Here is a 17821-nt window from a genome sequence, read left to right on the forward strand (position 1 = left end):
GTATTTCTCCTAACACTATCCCTCCCCCAGACCCCACCTTCCAACAGTCCCTGGTGTGTGATGTTCCCCTCCCTGTGCCCATGTGTTCCCATTGTTGTTTGATGTTCCCCTCCCTGTGCCCATGTGTTCCCATTGTTGTTTGGTTTTCTGTCCTTGTGATATTTTGCTGAGAATGATGGTTTCCAACTTCATCCACGTCCCTGCAAAGGACATTAACTCATCCTTTTTTGTGGCTGCATAGTATTCCATGGTGTATATGTGCCACATTTTCTTTATCCAGTCTATTATTGATGGACATTTGGGTTGGTTCCAAGTCTTTGCTATTGTGAATAGTGCTGCAATAAACATACGTGTGCATGCGTCTTTATAGTAGCATGATTTATAATCCTTTGGGTATATACCCATTAATGGGATTGCTGGGTCAAATGGTATTACTAGTTCTAGATCCTTGAGGAATTGCCACACTGTCTTCCACAATGGTTGAACTAATTTACACTCCCACCAACAGTGTAAAAGCGTTCCTATTTCTCCACATCCTCTCCAGCATCTTTGTTTCCTGACTTTTTAATGACCACCATTGTGATGTGAGATGGTATCTCATTGTGGTTTTGACTTGCATTTCTCTAATGACCAGTGATGATGAGCATTTTTTCATATGCCTGTTGGCTGCATAAATGTCTTCTTTTGAGATATATAGACCAATGAAACAGAACAGAGGCCTCAGAAATAACACCACACATCTACAGCCATCTGATCTTTGGCAAACCAGACAAAAAGAAGCAATGGGGAAAGGATTCCCTATTTAAATACAATGGTGCTGGGAAAACTGGCTAGCCTTATGTAGAAAGCTGAAACTGAATCCCTTCTTTACACCTTACACAAAAATTAACTCAAGATGATAAATTAAAGACTTAAATATAAGACCTAAAACCATAAAAACCCTAGAAGAAAACCTAGGCAATACCATTCAGGACATAGGCATGGGCAAAGACTGCATGACTAAAACACCAAAAGCAATGGCAGCAAAAGCCAAAATAGACAAATGGGATCTAATTAAACAAAAGAGCTTTTGCACAGCAGAAGAAACCATCATCAGAGTAAACAGGCAACCTACAGAATGGGAGAAAATTTTTGCAATCTATCCATCCGACAAAGGGCTAATATCCAGAATCTACAAAGAACTTAAACAAATTAACAAGAAAAAAAAACAAACAACCCCATCAAAAAGTGGGCAAAGGATATAAATATTTATCTTTGGAAAGAAAATAAAGGCAATAGATAGAATATCTGATGGTAGAATTTCAGGAATTAGAAAACTGATGGAATTTTTTTTTATTATTTTTTACAGAGATTGGGAACAAGAATGGCCAATGAAAGCTACATTTTTATACCTCTGAAGTCCAACTATGCTGTAATGTCTTAAATTTTTTTTTAAATTTGGGATAATTAGCTTTAAGGGATGGGATGTTGAACAAAGGAAGAAAAAATTTATTCATCAATAAATGATGCTTCATTAAAAAAGAAAAGATTAAGGATTCTATGGCTATTCCTGTGATATTGTGAGTAATATCTTCCTCTCCCCCACTGGATATTAGAAACAATATCACAGGTGAGGTGTACATTCCCTGCGATATTGGGAGTAACATCATCCTTCCCCCCCTCCTTGATATTAGGAACACTATCACAGAGGGCATGTCCATGCCCTGTGATACTGGAAGTAATATTATCCTTTTCCTTCCTGGATATTAGGAACAATATCACAGCGTGAGTATACACCTCCAGCGGTATTGTGATTAATATCAAACTCTTTCCCCTGGATATTAGAAACAATATCACAAGGGGTGTGTACACACCCTGCAATAATGGAAGTAATATTATCCTCTCCCCACCTAACTATCAGGAACAACATCACGGGGGGTGTGTACACCCCTTGCGATATTGGGAGTAATATCATCATCGCACCTGGATATTAGGAACAATATCACCAGAGGCGTGTACACTTCATGCAATACTTGGAATAATATCCTCTTCCCTACTGGATATTAGGAACAGTATCACAGGGGAGGTGTACACCCCCTGGAATATTAGGAGTAATATAGTAATCTCACCCTGGATATTAGAAACAATATAACAGAGGGTATTAGAACTCCTGCGATATTGAGAGTAATATCATCCTCTCCCCCTCTGGATATTAGGAACAATATCACAGGGTGGGTATACACCCATTGCGATGTTGGGAGTAATATCAACCTCTACTCTTCTGGATATTGAAAACATTATCACGGGGTGGGGAGGCTGTACACCCTGTGATATTGTTCCTAATATCCAGGGAGGTGTACAACCCCTGCAATATGGGAGTAATATAATCCTCTGCCCCCCAGGATATTAGGAACAATGCCACAGTGGATCTGTATGCCTCGTGCGATATTGGGAGTAACATCATCCATTCCCTCACTAAATATTAGAAACATATCACAGGTGGGGTGTACACCCTGTGCGATATTGGGAGTAATATCATCTTCTCACCCCCCTGGATTTAGAAACAATATTACATGGGGGGTGTACACCTGCTGGGATATTGGGAAAAATATCATCCTCTCCCCCCTTGATATTAGGAACAATATGACAGTGGAGGTGTAAACACCCTGTGATATTGTGAGTAAAATCATCTTCTCCCCCCTGAATATTAGAAACAATATCACAGAAGGGGTGTACATCCCCCGCAATACTGGGAGTAATATCATATTTTCCCTCACTAAATATTAGGAACATATTATTGGGATATTGGGAAAAATATGATCTTCTCACCCCCTGGATTTTGAAATAATATCACAGGAGGTTGTACAGCTGCTACCATATTGTGAGTAATATTATCCTCTTCCCCTCTGGATATCAGGAACAATATCACAGGGAAGGTGTACACCCCCAGCAATATTGGGAGTAATATTATCCTCTCTCACAACAGATATTAGAAAAAATATCACAGCGGGGGTGTACATCACTTGCAATATTAGGAGTAATACCATCATTTCCCCCACTGGATATAAGGAACAATATCACAGGAGGGGTGTACAGTCCCTACGATATTGGGAGTAATATCATCTTTTTCACCCTGGATATTAGGAACAATATCACGGGGGGGGGTTACACCAACTGCTATATTGGGAGTAATATCGTCCCCTCACCCCTGGATGTTAGGAACAATATCATCCCCTCACCCCTGGATATTGGGAACAATGGGGGGGTGAGCACCCCCCCGGGTTATTCAGAGTAGTATTATCCTCTACCCCCTTGGATATTAGGAATATTAACACAGGGGTGTTGTACACCCCCTGCGATATTGGGAATAATATCACCTTCCCCCGCTTGGATATTAGAAACAATATCACAGAAGGAGTGTACACCCGCTGAGGTATTGGGGGTGATATCATCCTCTCCCTCCCTGAATATTAGGAACAATAATCATAAGGGAGGTGTACACCCCCTGCAATATTAAAAGTAATATTATCTTCTCCCCATCTGGATATTGAAAAGCAATATCATAGGGGGGTTGTACACCCCCTGCGATATTTGGAATAATGTTATCCTCTCCCTCCTTGGATATTAGGAGCAATATCACAAGGTGGGTGAATACTTTCTGCGATATTGGGAATAATATCCTCTCCCCCCTTGATATTAGGAACAATATCTCAGGGGAGGTGTTCACCCCCTGCGATAGTGGCTGTAGTATCATCCTCTCCCCCTGGATATTAAAAACAGTGTCATAGAAGGGGTGCAGACCCCCTCCGATATCAGGAGTAATGTCATCCTCTTCTTCCCTGGATATTAGGAACAATATCACATGGGAGGTGAACACCCCCTGCGATAATGGGAATTATATTATACTCTCCCCCGCTAAATATTACGAACAATATCGCAAAGGGGGTATACACTTTCTGTGATATTGAGAGTAATATCATGCTCTTTCCCATGGATGTTAGGTACAATATCACATGGGTGTTGTACAGCACCTGAGATATTTGGAGTAATATCATTCTCTTTCTTCTTGGGTATTAAGAACAGTATCACAGGGGAGGTGTAAACCCACTGCGATATTGAAAGTAATATCATCTTCTCCCCACGTGGATATTAGGAATAATATATCAGGGGGTTGTACACCCCTGAGATATTGGGAATAATATCATATCCCCCACCTTGATATTAGGAACAATGTCATGGGGGGATGTATCCTTCCTGCGATATTGGGAATAATATAATCCTCTCCCTTCCTGGATGTTACGAACAATATTACAAAAAAGGTGTGCACGCCCTGCGATATCGGGTGTAATATCATCCTCTCCCCACCTGGATATTATGAACCATATCAGGGGTGTACACACCTCACGATATGGGCGATATGAGGAGTAATGTCACTCCCACTCCTCCTGCATATTACGAATCAGATAACGGGGGTGAACACTTTCCGTGATAGGGGGAGTAATATCACCTCTCCCCCCCGGATATTAGGAACAACATCACAGCAGGGGTGTACATCCCCTGCGATACTGGGCGTAATCATCCTCTTCCCCACTGAATATTAGGAACAATCTCACAGGGGGATGTACACCCCTGCGATATTGCAAGTAATATCATCCTTTCCCTTCCTGAAAATTAGAAACAATATCACAGAGGTGGTGTACACCCCCTGTGACATTGGAATTAATATCATCCTCTCCCCGCTGGATATTAGGAACAATATATGGGGGAGGGGGGTGTACAACCCATGAGATATTTGGCGTAATATCCTCTCTTCTCCTGAATATTAAAAACAATATTACGGGGGGGTTGTACACCCCCTGGGATATTAGGAGTAATATCATCCTCTCCCCCCTTGGATTAGAAACAATGTCATAAGGGAGGTCTACACCCACTGTGATATTGGGAGTAATATCATCCCCTCTCCCCTTGGATATTAGGAACAATATCGCAGGTGGGCTGAACAGTCCCTGCGATATTGGGAGTAATGTCATCCTGACCCCTCTGGATGTTAGGAACAATATCGCACGGGGGGTATCCACCCCCTACGATATTGAATGTAACAAAATCCTTCCCCTCCCTGCATATTAGGAACAATATCTCTGGGACAGTGTACACTCCCTGTGATATTGGGAGTGAGATTATCTTCTCTTCCCTTAGGAACAATATCACAGGGGGTGTACACCCCATGCGATATTGGGGATAATATCATCCTCTCAGGCTCTGGATATTAGAAACAATATCACAGACGGTGTGTACACTTGTAGGGATATTGGGAGTAATATCACCCTCTCCCTCCTTGGATATTCGGAAAAAATCACAGGGGGTTGTACATTTGCTGCAATATTGGGAGTAATACCATTTTCTGACCCCCTGGATATTAGGAACTATATCACTGGGGGGGTGTACACCCCCTGCAATATTGGGAGTAATATCATCCTGCGCCCACCTTGATATTAGGAACAATATCACAGGGGGGTGTAAACAACCGGGGATATGGGGTGTGATATTATCCTCCTTACCCCTGGACATTAAGAGCAATATCAAATTGTGGGTGTACACCCCATGCGATATTGGGAGTCATATTATCTTTCCCAGTGAATATTAATAACAATATCACAGCGTGGGGCTACACCCCCTGTGATATTGGGAGTAATATCATCCTCTCCCCCCTGATGATTAGGAACAATATCACTGCGGGATTGTACACTTCGTATGAAATTTGGTGTAATTTCATCTTCTCCCCTCCTGCATGTTAGGAACAATATCACAGGGGAGGTGTACCCCCCAGGCGACACTGGGAGTAATATCATTTTCTTTCCCCCAGGATATTAGGAACAATATCAAAGGGGTTGTGTACACTCCCTGATATATTGGGAGTAATATAATCTTCTCCTCCCCTGGATATTAGGAACAATATTACGGGGGGCGGGGTGGTGTGTGTCTACCCAGTGCGATATTGGGAACAATACCATCTCTCAAGTTGGATATTAGGAACAATATTTCAGGAGGGGTGTACACATCCTGTGATATTTTGAGTATTAGCATTATTCTCTCTCCACTTGGATATTAGAAATAACAGGGGTTGTACCTACCCCTGCAATATTGGGAGTAATTTCATTCTCTCCGTCCTTGAATATTAGAAAAATATCACAGGGATGTGTACACCCCCGGCGATATTGGGAGTAATATCATCCTCTCCACTCTGAATATTAAGAAAAATATTACAGAAGGCTGTACACCCCCTACGATACTGGGAGTAATGTCACCCTCTCCCCTCCTGAAAATTAAGAACGGTATCATGGAAGGGGTGTACACCCCCTGAAATATTGGGAGTCATATTATCCTCTCTTCCTTCTAAATATTGAAAACAATATTACAGGAAGGTGTACACCCTCTGCGATATTGAAAGTAATATCATCCTTTTGTGCCGTGAACATTAGAAACCGTATCACAGGGGGGTTATACACCCCCTCCTATATGGGGAGTAATATCATTCTCTCATCCCTGAATATTAGGAACGATATCATGGAGGGGGTGTACCTCCCTGTAATATTGGGAGTAATATCATTCTCTCCCCCTCTGGATATTTGGAACAATATCACGGAGGTGTGTACACCTCCTGCAATATTGAGACTAATATCATCCTCTTTCTCCCTGAATATTAGGAAAAATATCGCACGGGGGGGTCCACATCTCCTCGACATTGGGAGTAATATCATCCTCTTGCATTCTGGATATTAGGAACCATATAACAGATGGGGTGTACACCCTTAGGGATATTGGGAATAACATTTTTCTAGGATACTACGAATAATACCACAGGGTGTACACACATGTTGTACACACACTGTGACATTAGGAGTAACTTCTCCCTAGGATATTATGAATAATATCATATTAATAATTATTATCATATTAATTCATATACCATTCACATTATCATATTCATATATCATATAACTAATATAATATATTAATTATATTATATTAATGATATAATATCATATCATTATTCATATTAATGAATAATATCATATACTTAATATGATATAATTCATAGTATCCTAGGGAGATGTTACTTCTAATATCACAGAGGGTGTATTCCCAGTTATATTATTGGTAATATTCTACTGAGGTGTTACACCTAATGTCACAGTGGGGGTACACCATGTGAAATTATTCAAAATATTATAGGAAAAATGTTACTCCTAATTCCAAAGTAGATATTACAAAGGATTGTACAATCCCCGCGATATGGGGAATAATATCACCCTCTCACCCGCAGATATTACGAACCATATCCAGACGGTTGTACACCCCCTGAGATACAGGGAGTAATATCACCTCTCACCTCCTGGATATTATGAACCATGTCACAGGGGGGTGTACACCCCCTGCGATATGGGGGGTAATATCACCCTCTCCCCCCTGGATATTATGAACCATATCAGAAGGGGGCGTACACCCCCTACGATATGAGGAGTAATATCACCCTCTCCCCCTCTGGATATTAAGAACCATATCACACATCACTGGTTTCAGGACTATTTCAAATGACTGACCATTAGTGTCTTATCGCCAGTCTGGGAATCTCACGGTGCAATATTCTATGGAGACTTATTACCGTAGAAACAGGTGCTAATATTGCAATAATGATTCGCTAGAAAATTACAAAGCATATCTAAGAAGTTAGTGAATAATATTAAATTGGGAAGTGGAGCCTAGCATCTTTTGGGCAGGAGAATTATTTAAGATGCCCTTGAAAATGAGGTTAAGAAACCACATAAAGAATAAGAAAAAACATCAGTGAAGGCAATTTATGTGATAAGAGGGAGTTAAATTAGTGGGGAAAAAAAGGGAAAATTTCCAGTACCTTCCAGGTGCTTCCACAAGTACCTGGAAGGCTTCTTGTGCTCACTTCCATTTAAATTACCTCGCTCCACAAACACAGCCACCACTCTGATTTCTATTACCATAGATTAATTTTCCATGTTCCTGAAGTTTTATAAATGGAATCACGCAGTCTCTTTCATGTCTAGCCTCTTTCCTCAACATTCTGTTTAAGAGAATGTCGATATTGTTGTGGAGATCAGCAGTACTTAACATGTTGAACATCTAATTGCTCATATAGATTGGCCAAATCCAAGGAGTTTCTACTCATCTTAAAGCTGAGACTATGCTTGAAAATAAAACATGGTTCTGAGTCCAGCCTTAGTAAATGGGGTATTTAGTCCACAACTCTAAAACCAGCTCTCAGGTTTGTGAATCTCAGTCTGTTTCTGCCACAAATATTTTACTTGTCCAATATTTGTTGGTCAATTTCTGTCAGGTATTGTGACAGATCATACAATTTTGTAAAATCATCAATTGAGATATTTATGAATTATGAGAACAGAAGAGAGGTTGAAAACAGTCTAGGAGTATTAGGGGAGCTTTTGTTATCATTTATTTATCCATATATTAAATATTTATTGAGCGCCTACCTCATGCCAATCATGCTAGATGCTGAAGATACTGCTTTGAACAAGACAGATATGCCTTTGCCTTAATGGAGCTGCAATTCCAGTGAGAAAGAGAGGAGATGACATTAAAGGAGGTCTTGAAGGATCCATTAAGTCCTTATGCGAAAAAGCAAGAAGTGTCATTGCTAGCAGAGATTCCTATAGGTAGAATTATAGAGTATAGAAACAGGTTGATACATTTGGAAAACTACAAATAGTGAGATATAGCTGGAATTCTGATAAAGAGCAAGTAGAGTAGATTCTTCCAAAAATGTTGCATCTAAAAATCTACCACTGGCTAGGCTAGCTAAGCTAACTGTCCATCTGTCTATCTGTCTGTCTACCTGTCTATCTATCTATCTATCTATCTATCTATCTATCTATCTATCTATCATCTATCTATCATCTATCTATATCTATCTACCATCTATCTCACCTATTCTGTGCATGATGTGATAAACACTGGGGGAATTCATAGAGAGAGGAATGTGACAGGGCCTCCATCCTTAAAGGTGCATATAATAGAATGTAGAAACCTCATATCCAAGTGGTATTATTAGGGTGAAAGAAGCTGGGAGATGGATTAAAATGGAAGGAGCTAGGTTCAGGGTTCAATTTGGCTGTATGACATTATGAAAATAAGATTTTGAACGTTTAATAGAGATTTTCCTTCCCTTACCCTCAGTTGTTCAATAAAAGTTTTGGGCTGTTCAGCTCTACCAAAAAGTGTCAGAGCAGAAAAAAGACAAGCCTGTTAATGTGTCAAGTACAAAATGGCTCTTTGGGTTTCCAATGGACTGTTTTCTTCTCAAATAACCTTTATGCGTTAGGTTCAAAAGGGCCAATATAGGGTTACATTTATTATACCCTCTTAAATGCCTTTCAGAAGCATTGGGTATACATTAGCTCTTTCTGTAGTAACAAACAACCTTTAAATTTCAATGGCTGACAATGAGAGACATTCTTTCTCACTTATTTGTTTACAAGTTGGTTATAGTTTTGCTCAGCTCTGCTTGGCTCTCCTGAACTGGGCTCTGGGATGTGAAGTGGGGTCAGGTCTGTTTCGTGTATCCTTTAATTCTGGGACCTAGGTGGAAGAACAGACATTATCTAGAAAGATTTTCTTCATGGCAGGGGGCTGAAGCTTAAGCAAATGGCAGAAACTTGCAAAGCCTCTAAGAGTTTCTGCTTGGACATGATATAAATCATGTTCACCCATATTCCATTTCCAAAGCAAGTCTTACAACCAAATCATAACTGAGCTGAAAGGTATACCTCTTTTCATGGGGCAAGGGCAAGAGAAAGTAGCATAAATCTTTGCCAATCAGTACAATCTACCATGAAGTATATATTTATGCACTTGTTTGTAAAATAACTTCTTCAAATAAACTAGTATATCTCTCAGAAGTGTTGTCATCAAAAGCTATTAGAGAACACTACATTTCAAAGGAAATGTTCTTTCTAAGATTTTCTTTCATGTTACATTAGGAGAGTTGATAGCAGAATTTGATACTTAATAATGATCTGAAATACTTGACTTGGGGTAAGACTGCTACAGGATGAAAGTCAAATTCAGGCTCTGAAAATTTAGGAATATCTATTTGTGAGAACTATTTTTGCAGTTATTCGTTAATTTAGAATTGATGTGACAATATTAGTCACTCAGGTATTATAGTGACCCATGCAACTTTACACATGGAAATACATGTTTTTGGTGGGGAGCTGGGATAGGGTGGGGGAGATGGTGAACGTTTTATAATGTAGATACATCTAATTGCTATGTTACTGACACAATCTTTATGTTTTGTTTGACTGAACTGTTTGTGTTTCTTACAAGTGCTTTCCCCCTACAAATTCAGGTGACATATTGCTGTGATTTGTACTCCAACAAATGACAGAAGTAGTCATTTTACCTGTGTGTGTGAAAAGCATAAATCAGTCCTTGCAATGGGACTGTCTGATATGTGAACATCTAAGTTAAACTTGGTTATAGAATTATGAGTTAAATTTAGAACATTTAAAGGCAGTGTATTTTGTGTGGATATTTGAGTGGCTGTAGGACATTACATGGCATGATGAAAACATCACATTTTCTCTTCTTTCTTGTACTTTTATGCTTTATGTCAAATTAGGTGTTGCTCTTAGTGTGCAATGATGATTATTTCATATTATTATTCACACTTCTGCAGCTCCAGTGAACACTACTTAAAACCAAGCCATTGAGTAATTTCAATAGACTTCGAGATCACAATGTACTTCTCTAATTAAGAAGTATTACTGTGTACCATGCTGAGACAGACCTGCAATTCAGCACACGGCACTTTATCCTGTTACGGGGTTAGATTAATTCTGTTTTTAAATACAGATGATATAAAACATTCCTGGAGAAAAGTGCTTTTCAGTATTCTTGGAGCAACTATGAAGTTGGTGAGGGGATAGAATAAAAAAGAGAAAATAAGTTTGATCTTCTATCTAATGAGTGAAATTAAAGCCCTCATTAAGAAATTATTACAAGGTCTTTGGGGCCCAGCTGCATCTCTTTTTCCATCCTCCTTTTTTGGGTTTTGGCTTTTGTAGTAGTTAGGGTCCTTTCAGCTGCAATTAATGAGAAACCAAATTCAGCCAGTAAGAAAATTTATTATCTTCCATAACAGCTGGTCAAGAGGTGGGATGGAGGGCCCTGTCATGAGGATAGGAAGGGTAGAGCTCTATTTCTCTGCTATTCTCTAGGTTCTTTGCTTATCTCTGTTTTGTGTTTATTCTTAGGCTGACTTCTCTCATTGTATTAAGATGGCTGCTAGCAACGGCCAAGGAAATATGCTTCCTTGATCCTATCCAGAAGAAGATAATTCTCCCCCAGTGTTTCAGAAATGTAAGTTGTTACCCAATATTCATTCTTCCTTGTTATGTACTGATAGAAGATTTTGCTGGAAGCAAGGCTTTCCCACTGGAGATGACATTTTTCCAGCCTCTGTTCTATTTGGATATAGTCAGGAGATTCGAATTCTTGCTAATGGAAGGTGATGAAAGCAATGGGGTCAACTTTTGGTTACATTCTGAATGGAAGGAGAATCCCTTCCACACATATAGTGTAAGGAAGTGGTCCAGTTTCAGACTTCTGCATATGGCTAGCCCATTATTCCAGCACCATTTATTAAATAGGGGATTCTTTCCCGATTGTTTTTGTCAGGTTTGTCAAAGATAAGATAGCTGTAGGTGGTTTTATTTCTGGGTTCTCTATTCTGTTCCATTAATCTATGTATCTGTTCTTGTACTAGTACTATGCTGTTTTGGTTACTGCAGTCCTGTAGTGTAGTTTGAAGTCAGGTAGTGTAATGCCTCCAGATTTGTTCTTTTTGCTTACGACTGTCTTGGCTATTTGTGTTCTTTTTTTGTTCTATATGAATTTTTAAAAAATTTTCTCTAGCTGTGTGAAGAACATCACTGGTAGTTTAATGGGAATAGCACTGAATCTGTAAATTGTTTTGGGAATTATGGCCATTTTCATGATATCGATTCTTCCTATCCTTGAGCATGGAAGTTTTTCCATTTGTTTGTGTCAAATCTGATTTCTTTGAGCAGTGGTTTGTAGTTCTCCTTGTAGAGATCCTTCACTTCCCTTGTTAGCTGTATTCCTAGGTATTTTATTCTTTTTGTGGCAATTATGAATGGGAGTTCGTTCATGATTTGGCTCTTGGCTTGACTACTGTTGATGTGTAGGAATGTTAGTAGTTTTTGCACATTGATATTGTATCGTGAGACTTTGCTGAAGTTGCTTATCAGCTTAAGAAGGTTTGGGGCTGAGATAATGGGGTTTTCCAGATATAGGATCATGTCATCATCTGATAACAGGGATAGACTGACTTACTCTCTTCCTATTTGAATACTTTTTATTTCTTTCTCTTGCTGGATTGCCCTGGCCAGAACTTCCAATGCTATGTTGAATGGGCGTGGCGAGAGAGGGTATCCTTGTCTTGTGCCAGTTTTCAAGGGCAATGCTTCCAGCTTTTGTCCATTCAGTATGATATTGGCTACGGGTTTGTCATCATAAATGGCTCTTATTATTTTGAGATACGTTCCTTTAATACTTAGTTTATTGAGAATTTTTTTAACATGAAGTGATGTTGAATTTTATTGAAAGTCTTTTCTGCATTGATTGACATAATCATGTGGTTTTCATCTTTAGTTTTATTTATGTGATGAATCACATTTATTTATTTGCATATATTGAACCAACCTTGCATCTTGGGCCTAAAGCCTACTCCATCGTGGTGGATAAACTTTTTGATGTGCTGCTGGATTCGGCTTACCAGTATTTTGTTGAGGATTTTTGTTCATCAAGGATACTGGCCTGAAGTAAGACTGCTCAACTGGGGTCTCCAGCTTTCAGGCTTTCTATATCACTTTAGGTCATGTGCTCATTCTTGGGTCAGAAATAGACTCTAAGGATGAGCTCTCCAGAGTGTTGATTGGCTCAAGCCTAGATTCTTGGACCAATCACTGGCAAGAGAGTTTCTGAATCAATCACTGACAATACAATGATTGGTTAAGATTAACCAGGACCCACTCCTAGAACAGGGACCCACTGGAGTCAGCAAGGGTTGGGTCATGTTGAAGGTTCTATTTGGAGGAAATGATAAGTGGTTAATCCAAAAAGTTCGTTAGAAGCATGTCTCTCTTCAGAGTATCTGACAAACTGAGGGCTGAGAAAATAAAAGTTAATGAATTCAGTCAACTTTGCTTCTCAGATTGCTGGAGGGTATAGACTAAATGGTGTGTGTTATTTCAGATTTAGGATGTTTTGTTTTCATTTGTTAATATGTATGAGTGAACATATATTTGCATATGGGTGTTGAGGGATTGATCCATATTGCTGTGTGTAGGGTAGGCAAGGTTTTATTTTCTCTATGTCTTGCCACTTCAGAAAGCCTTGCTTGGCTATTAGCTAAAGATTAGTATAACTGTTTTCAACAGGATTCAGGAACATAAAACAAGTCACCTCTATTAGATTATTAGTCTAATGACAGTCTAAATAGTTCAAGAGCCCAAGAACTGCTTGACTATCCACTAGCACTGTTTTTTTTTAGAAGGAGTTTCACTCTTGTTGCCCAGGCTGGCATGCAGTGGCATGATCTTGGCTCACTTCAACCTCCACTGCCCAGGTTCAAGTTTCTCCTGCCTTAGCCTCCTGAGTAGCTGGGATTACAGGCGCCTGCCACCACCCCTGGCTAATTTTTGTACTTTTAGTAGAGATGAGGTTTTGCCATGTTAGCTAGGGTGGTCTCAAACTCCTGACCTCAGGCGATCTGACGACCTCGGCCTCCCAAAGTGCTGAGATTGAGCCATTGCACCCAGCCTAGCACCCTTAACTAATGCTTCTGCTTGAGGATAAGATGGAGAAGGGTATTATCTAGATGGAGAGAAGGAGGGATGTATTTTGCAATTTTACCTGGTGTCTGCGCCGTCTATACTATTGAAAGCCATCTTGATCAACTGTCCTGAGTGTCATATTTACCTGACCAAGACTTTAACATTTTCATAGCTCATGAAAGACAAGGCTCAACAACTTAAGTAGACTGTTGACTGCATAGGAAATTTCTGGAGAAGAAGAAAACACAAAAAAAGACTAGGAACTTTGCATTAAATTGTTTCAAGCCACTACTTTCACAGAGGTAAAGATAGTGAGCTCTAGGATCCAACTGATGGTGTCATAATTCTGCTTACTCTCCTTACTGATTGTTTGAATTTGAATGATTATTTTATTTTCCTATGCCTCAGTTTTCTTATTGTTAAAAAAGCTATGGTGATACCTACCTTGTGGGTGAGGGGGCTTTGAATGAGAATACACGTAAGGCATTTAGCACTTGTTACATAGGAAAGCTATTGTCACAAAAGTCCATACGGGTCACATGGACTTTTTTACTATCATACTAAGGTTCTTTACAACGACTTCTTCAACAGCTTCTTTTCCAGCAGTTTCTTCAATTTGAAGACCATTCAGGTGACATAGAAAAAGATAGAATTTGTTGGGGATCCCATTTTTCCTAGATACCAGCCCTCAGTGACATTGACTGGAAACTTTCCTTGTCCCAGATTCCATGTATAAAGAAGTTAAACACACATATATGTGAGCGTGTGGACACAAGTGTGCACACACACACACACACACACACCCTCCTTTAGAAGGGATCAATTCTCAGGTGATTATGGTTTAACTGCAGCATGCCACCAGCTGGGCAGCATGCATCTAAATGACATTTTAGCCAAGGTTTCTGAGAAGATGAAATAGCAATGACTTTCTCTACAGGCATTAGATGGCGGTGACTGGAGGGAGATTTGTTGATGAGCCAGTTGATTTCAGTTCAATATAAGGAAACACTCTCTAAAAATTACACCTGTCTGAAAACTTAATTAGATGCTCATAGTCGTGTTGAGTTCTATTTCATTGGAGGTTTACAAGTAGAAGATGCACAATCATTTATCAAGGATATGATTGAGAGACTCACACATGGAATGCATGGTTGGACTAAGTAACTGCTTGTCTTACGTCTACTTCTGAGATGCTCTGACTATGTCTTTAACTCCTATTCTTGTCAACATAAACAGGACCTTCATTTGGTATTTGATCTATTAATAAACCGTAATAATCATTGTAACTCTTCACTTGGTGAATTTTCAATGCTGGTCAGAATGTGTCATTCCTTGGAAAGGCCAGTCATTAGAACTACTCATTCAAGGACAAAGCTTAATTGCTCTCAAACTACAGTTATTGAAGAAGTCGTTGAAAAGAACCTTAGTATCACAGTAAAAAAATAATAATAAAAATGAAAATTGATGAGGCTAAGTGAAAAGTAAACACAGTCCTTTGGAAATAATTTTAAAAATCCATGCATTTACTTTTACTCAATGCAAAAACAAGGCAATTGCAAGATTTCTGACTTTCTAATTATACTGTTGCCACATATTTTAACTTTAATGTTTTGAAGAGTCTTGGATGAAATTGTTTTAATTGAGGCCAATTCACTTTTTGGTTATTATTTATAATTAGGTAGAATGTTCCCTTAATGTAATTTTGCTAGAGCCTTCAAAACACCCAAAAGAAAAGCTAGCAGTATATGCAATTAACAGTTATTTATACAGCTCTATTTTCTCATCTAATGAGCTTAGCAATAAAAAATAAACGGGACACTTTGGAAGGCTGAAGCGGGCAGATCACCTGAAGTCAGGAGTTCGAGACCAGCTTGGCCAATATGATGAAACCCGTCTCTACTAAAAATACAAAAATTAGCCAGATGTGTGGTGGGTGCCTATAATCCCAGCTAGTTGGGAGGCTGAGACAGGAGAATCACTTGAACCCGGGAGGCAGAGGTTGCAATGAGCCAAGGTTGTGCCACTGCACTCCAGCCTGGGCAACAAAGAGCAAAACTGAGCAAAACAGTTAAAAAAAAAATAAGATGGTAGTTTCTTTAGCTGTGCAGAAGCTCTTTAGTTTAATTAGATCCCATTTGTCAATTTTGGCTTTTGTTGCCATTGCTTTTGGTGTTTTGGACATGAAGTCCTTGCCCACGCCTATGTCCTGAATGGTAATGCCTAGGTTTTCTTCTAGGGTTTTTATGGTTTTAGGTCTAACGTTTAAATCTTTAATCCATCTTGAATTGATTTTTGTATAAGGTGTAAGGAAGGGATCCAGTTTCAGCTTTCTACATATGGCTAGCCAGTTTTCCCAGCACCATTTATTAAATAGGGAATCCTTTCCCCATTGCTTGTTTTTCTCAGGTTTGTCAAAGATCAGATAGTTGTAGGTAAGCGGCGTTATTTCTGAGGGCTCTGTTCTGTTCCATTGATCTACATTTCTGTTTTGGTACCAGTACCATGCTGTTTTGGTTACTGTAGCCTTGTAGTATAGTTTGAAGTCAGGTAGTGTGATGCCTCCAGCTTTGTTCTTTTGGCTTAGGATTGACTTGGCGATGCGGGCTCTCTTTTGGTTCCATATGAACTTTAAAGTAGTTTTTTCCAATTCTGTGAAGAAAGTCATTGGTAGCTTGATGGGGATGGCATTGAATCTGTAAATTACCTTGGGCAGTATGGCCATTTTCACGATATTGATTCTTCCTACCCATGAGCAAGGAATGTTCTTCCATTTGTTTGTATCCTCTTTTATTTCCTTGAGCAGTGCTTTGTAGTTCTCCTTGAAGAGGTGCTTCACATCCCTTGTAAGTTGGATTCCTAGGTATTTTATTCTCTTTGAAGCAATTGTGAATGGGAGTTCACTCATGATTTGGCTCTCTGTTTGTCTGTTGTCTAGTTCAACCATTGTGGAAGTCAGTGTGGCGATTCCTCAGGGATCTAGAACTAGAAATACCATTTGACCCAGTCATCCCATTACTGGGTATATACCCAAATGACTATAAATCATGCTGCTATAAAGACACATGCACACGTATGTTTATTGCGGCATTATTCACAATAGCAAAGACTTGGAACCAACCCAAATGTCCAACAATGATAGACTGGATTAAGAAAATGTGGCACATATACACCATGGAATACTATGCAGCCATAAAAAATGATGAGTTCATATCCTTTGTCGGGACATGGATGAAATTGGAAACCATCATTCTCAGTAAACTATCGCAAGAACAAAAAACCAAACACCGCATATTCTCACTCATAGGTGGGAATTGAACAATGAGATCACATGGACACAGGAAGGGGAATATCATACTCTGGGGGCTGTGGTGGGGAGGGGGGAGGGGGGAGGGATAGCATTGGGAGATATACCTAATGCTAGATGACGAGTTAGTGGGTGCAGCGCACCAGCATGGCACATGTATACATATGTAACTAACCTGCACAATGTGCACATGTACCCTAAAACTTAAAGTATAATAAAAAAAAAAAGAAAAAAAAATAAGATAAAAAAAAATAAAGGGGAGGACCATCACTCTGTGGTGTCTTGCACACAGAATCTTATTTAACTTCTAACTAACCTGGTGAGATAGACATTTAATATAATTTAGAGATAATATCTTTCTGAGGTTCAGAAATATCATGTATCTTGTCCATGGGCATTAAACAGGTATATGTGGGAGCCAGAATTTTGTCTTAGAGTTTCTTGAATACAATAGAATCCATTTCTGTTACTGTGAGGTGGAGGCCTTCCCCCCTCAGCCTCAAATACCTTCACAACTAGGCAGGAATGTCAATGCATGACTTTGTGAGTTAGGTGGCAGAGAATATAAGTCATGTAGAGGTTGAACTAGAGGGTGAGTATTTTGCCTAAAAGTATTCAAATTAAATAA

Source organism: Pan paniscus, chromosome 2 (assembly GCF_029289425.2).
Source record: "Pan paniscus chromosome 2, NHGRI_mPanPan1-v2.0_pri, whole genome shotgun sequence".
NCBI classification, from domain to species: domain Eukaryota; kingdom Metazoa; phylum Chordata; class Mammalia; order Primates; family Hominidae; genus Pan; species Pan paniscus.